Raw genomic sequence first — 5721 nt, 5'->3', positions numbered from 1 at the left:
AGATGGCAGCGGAGTAGGGGACCCCTTTTTCAGCCGGTCCCCTGAGTCGAGCTGGATAGGTACCAGACAAGCCTGAACATCCACGGAATCAGCCTGAGACGCAGGAAGATACATCTGGATCTCTACAAATGAACATCTCCAGTGCTGAGTATTGAGGTACGAAGCGGGGAGCCGTGAAAAACATCTTAAATGCTTTGATGAAAAAGTAAGGAATGTTGGCAAAGCAAAGTAAACAAAGGCAGGGTTTCTAGAAAGAGGTAAGTAGAACACTGAGGCAGGTTTTTGCTCTGAGGACATTGGCCTAACTAAGTGAACCTGAGCTTTTGTCAGTGTCTGATGGAAAAAGGAAATACCTCAGAACCTCCTCAACGGGGGAATTTTAACAAAAGATTCTCGTCATAAAAATGGGACCCCAAAGAGATAAGGTAAGGGTGAACCAGAAATAAGCCTGTCCCCTCCTCCCTTGGCTATAGGGTTAATGGAGACATAGGCTTAAATACATCTTTTTTAATATGTGGATTTTTCATATGGAATGTTCAATCAGACATTGAAAGCCATGTGGAACCCAGGATAATTCTTCGTTATGTGGATCCGTCCCTTGCATCGCAGCGCTCTAACATCCCTGACCCCTGCTTACCGAATGCCTATAGCACATCCTTATCGTTGTGATAAACAAAAAAAAAGCCTCCACAAATTTCCAAAATGCCCCGATGGAAAACCACTGCCCCAAGGTACACTGTCAAGTCGACAAGAGCCAATGTATGAAGCACTTTATTATCCGTTGTGAAAAGTTAGATTTTATCTTCTGGGTGAGAGGGAAACCATTGAAAGGTTTAAGCAGAGAGGTGCCATGACCCCTTTTGCCTTCTAGAAATATCCCTCGGACTGCAGGGTGGAGGATAGATTAGATGGGGCCAGACTGGAGGCAGAAACACCTGTTGGGAGGCTGCTGTGGACCTCGAAGTGAGAGATGATGGCTGCCTGCACTGAGGGGCAGCTGGGCATCAGCTGGACAGAAAGGCTTTGGAGGCAAGGCTGCCTGTCTCCAGAGCCAAAGGGCTCAAGTTTCAGTTCTCCCCACTACTGAATAGGGTGAGACTTTGAGCAAGTTATTCAACCTCTATCACTCTCAGGCCTCTCATCTATGAAATGGAGATATAAGTCTGGATGGAATGTATCCAACGTGTGTACATACTTGGAAAGAACCCGCTAATCTTAGCCATGATTATTATTAGGTATGAGCAGTAGAGATGGAGGGGAAGTAATTCTAGAGATATTTAAGAAGTGGAATGTGAGAGCCGAGGGACAGGGAGGAGCCAAAGATGGCTCCCAAGCTTCCGGCTAAACTCCTGTGTGCACGTGGTACTAACACATAGCTGCTTAGCTTAGAGAGGCCAGGGCTATGAATGAGCCTGAGGAACCTGGTGAGGAGGGAGGAAAGAGAGGTCCAATAGGCCACTACATGTTTGGGTCTGGAACTTAGAAGAACAATCCTAGCAATTTGGGACTCCTAAACTGTGGTAGCTACTCTCCAAAGATGGCCCCGACCATCGCAGGACTCCTTGTATTCATTGGGTCTGGGCTGACGTGTGACAACCTTTAATGCAGCGGAAGTCATGCTGTACCAGATCCAGGACTAAGCTTTAAGAAGACCCAGCAGCTTCCACTTTTGCTTTTGGGACCCCTGATCTCTCATGTGAGAAATCAGCTACTCTGCTGCAGAGATCATCTGGAGAGAGAAGCTTTACCTGGAGAAAGACAGGTCCAGCTATCCCAGCATTCCAGTCATTGCCACCAGAATGTGAGACAAGCGAACTAGTCATCTTGGACATTCCAGCCCTGGTTACCTTCTGACTGCGGCCACATGGGACACCCCAAGTAAGACAACAGAACTGTCTCGCCGAGCCCCCATCAACCTGGAGGATTATGAGAAGTTCTGAAACGGTGGTGGTTTTAAGCCATTAAGTTTAGAATAGTTTGTTAGGCAGCTATAGATCCCTAAACAGAATGAAATTGATGAACTCTAAGCCCAGGTATAGAGTGAGAAGAGAAGAGGGCTTAGGACAGAACCAAGGCACCCCATGTGCAAGGACCGAGCTGAGGGACAAGGCTTACAAGAGAGACGGAGATAAATAGGACGGAGGGAAATCCTGAGAGCATAGTGTCCTGGAAGCGGTGATAAGTGCTCAGGAAGGAAGAATGGTCAAAAATATCAAATGCCAGTGAAAGAACAGATAAATGTGGTAACATGGGAGTCAGTGACCTTGACAAGAACAGTTTCAGTGAGTCCTGAGGGCGGACACCAGATGCAGGGGGTTGAAGAATGAAAAGGCAACAAAACCAAACAAACCGGAGTTATAGTTTTGATTTCTGGTTGTTTTTTTTTAAGAATTATATCTATGGGGGGCGCCTGAGTGGCACAGCGGTTAAGCGTCTGCCTTTGGCTCAGGGCGTGATCCCGGCGTTGTGGGATCGAGCCCCATGTCAGGCTCCTCTGCTATGAGCCTGCTTCTTCCTCTCCCACTCCCCCTGCTTGTGTTCCCGCTCTCGCTGGCTGTCTCTATCTCTGTCAAATAAATAAATAAAATCTTTAAAAAAAATTATATCTATGGGGGCGCCTAGGTGGCTCAGTCGTTAAGCGTCTGCCTTGGGCTCGGGGCGTGATCCCGGCATTCTGGGATCGAGCCCCACATCAGGCTCCTCCGCTATGAGCCTGCTTCTTCCTCTCCCACTCCCCCTGCCTGTGTTCCCTCTCTCACTGGCTGTCTCTATCTCTGTCAAATAAATAAATAAAATCTTTAAAAAAAAAAAAAGAATTACATCTATGGGGGGCACCTGGGTGGCTCAGTCGGTTAAGCGACTGCCTTCGGCTCAGGTCATGGTCCCAGGGTCTTAGGCTCGAGCCCCGAGTCAGGCTCCCTACGCTGCAGGGAGTCTGCTTCTCCTCCTCCTTCCTGCTCGTGCTCTCTCTCGCTATTTCTGTCTCTCTCAAATAAATGAATATAATATTTAAAAAAAAAGAGTTACACCTATAGACCTGGGTGAATCTCACAAGAGTAATGTTGAGGGGGAGTGGCCGCCCACCCTACCCAGGAGGACAGTATTTATATAAGGTTTTAAAACATGTGACTATTAAAAACTCTTAAAACTCAATAATAAAAAGACAAATAACCCAATTAAGCAATGGGTAAAGGATCTTGAAGTGGATTGAACGGTGTCCCCCCCACAATTCACACTCACGTGGAACCTCAGAAGTTGACCTTGTTTGGAAATAAGGTCTCCGGAGACAGAATTAGTTCAGTTGAAGTCAAGTGGATCAAAATGAGGTGAAGTGGATCAGGGTGGGCCCCAATCCAATGACTGGTGTCCTTACAAGAAGAGGGCGTGCTCAGACACACACAGGGGAGAACAGCATGTGAAGACAGAGCAGAGACTGTGGTGACGTGTGTACAAGTCAAGCAACTAAAGTTAACATAACCAGAAACCCTTTTACTCACTTCAAAGTGGACAGCTGAGCAGGTTGTAGTATATTCGCAATTTTGTGCAACTCTCACCACTAATTCCAGCATGTTTTCATCACCCCAAAAAGCAACCCTATACCCATTAATAACCTCTCCCAATTCTGCCTTCCTCCCATCTCCTGGTAATCATTAATCCACTCTCTGTCTCCTGGCGACCACAAATCCACTCTCTATCTCTGTGGCTTTGCCTATGCTGGACATTTCCTGTAAATGGGACTCACACGATATGTGGGCTTTTGTGCCTGGCTTCTTCTCTGTAGCGTAATGTTTTCAAGGTGCATCCCTGCTGTAACATGTTTCAGCCCTTCATTCCTTTTTCTGGTCAAATAATATTTCATGTTATGGATATATCACGATCTAGTTTATCCACTCATCAGTGGATGGACACTGAGTTGTTTCCACTTTTTGGCTATTACAAATAATGCTGCTATGGACTCTCTTGTACAATTTCTTTTTGAGGTGATGAACACGTGCTAAATGTGATTGTGGCCATGGTCACACAACTCTGTGGTTAGGCTAAAAGCCATTTAACTGTACACTTTAAATAGTGTATGTGAAGTATAAATTGTTACTCCCCAGAATACAGAAACTATATTGTTTTGAGATGTCTATGTACACAGTAAACGTTTACAGAAACACATGGAAATGATATCACACTCTGGGAAGCCATTGTCTCTGGGGAGAAAGGAAGGGGATGTGATTAGGGAAAGGCACCAGGGACCTCAGCGACAGGGTATGGCTTTATTTCTTAAGCTGGATGGTGGAGACATGGGTGTTCATTATATTAGTCTTTAAAACTTTTGCGCAATTGAAAAATTACGTGACACATTTAAAAATAACTTCCTAACAGAAATGAATGATTGGGATAAACACGATATTTTGCAAGAAGCAAAAATCACCACGTACTAACAGCAAAGAGAGAAACAAATGTATCTTTTTCATGGAGAGATCTGGCAATTCCTCCTTGAGAAACTCAGCCATCACTCATGGGAACCAACCTGGCATTATTGGCCGCCTGCTGTAATGCTATTAACAGCATCACCCATATTATCCTCTAAAATATTTAAGCTCCAGAAAACCCCTAGAATGAACTATGTTGTCCAGTTACAAAGCTGCTAGCCACAGGTAGCTATTCAACAATTAAAATGTGACTAGTCAGAACTGACATATGCTGCAAGTATAAAATGAACGCCAGGTTTCAAAGACTTACTACGAAACAAAGTAAAAGATCTCATTAGTATTTTTTATGTCAGTTACATGTGGAAATAATATTATTTTGTGTATATTGAGTTAAAGAGAATATATTATTAAAATTAGTTCTCCTGTTTCTTCTTGCTTTTTAAGTGTGACTATTAGAAAAATGTAGGGGCGCCTGGTGGCACAGTGGTTGGGCGTCGCCTTTGGCTCAGGGCGTGATCCCGGCGTTGTGGGATCGAGCCCCACATCAGGCTCCTCCGCTATGAGCCTGCTTCTTCCTCTCCCCACTCCCCCTGCTTGTGTTCCCTCTCTTGCTGGCTGTCTCTCTCTCTGTCAAATAAATAAATAAAATCTTTAAAAAAAAAAAAAGAAAAAGAAAAATGTAAATTACATTAAAGGGGATGAAAATACAAGTGAACTAGAGCACGGGGAACAATCAGACAGGTCAAGAATTTGGGACATTTTGGGGCGCCTGGGTGGCACAGCGGTTAAGCGTCTGCCTTTGGCTCAGGGCGTGATCCTGGCGTTATGGGATCGAGCCCCACATCAGGCTCCTCCGCTGGGAGCCTGCTTCTTCCTCTCCCACTCCCCCTGCTTGTGTTCCCTCTCTAGCTGGCTGTCTCTATCTCTGTCAAATAAATAAACAAAATATTTAAAAAAAAAGAATTTGGGACATTTTACAAGACATTTCTCCTAGACTTTGAAAAGTCAATGTCATTGGAAAAAAAGAAAAGCAAAGGAGCTCTTCTAGATTAAAAGAGACAAAAGAAATATAAGCAGGCAATGCAATGCATGGGCCCTGATTGGATCAAGACTTCTTTCTTTCCCTTTCTTTCTTTCTTTCTTTCTTTCTTTCTTTCATTTTCTTTCTTTTTAAGATTTAATTTTTTAATTTTTTTATTTAATTTTTTTAAAAGATTTTATTTATTCGACAGAGATAGAGACAGCCAGCGAGAATGGGAGCACAAGCAGGGGGAGTGGGAGAGGAAGAAGCAGGCTCATA

Source organism: Ailuropoda melanoleuca, chromosome 13 (genome assembly GCF_002007445.2).
Source record: "Ailuropoda melanoleuca isolate Jingjing chromosome 13, ASM200744v2, whole genome shotgun sequence".
Lineage (NCBI taxonomy): Eukaryota > Metazoa > Chordata > Mammalia > Carnivora > Ursidae > Ailuropoda > Ailuropoda melanoleuca.
This window is presented reverse-complemented; position numbering follows the sequence as displayed.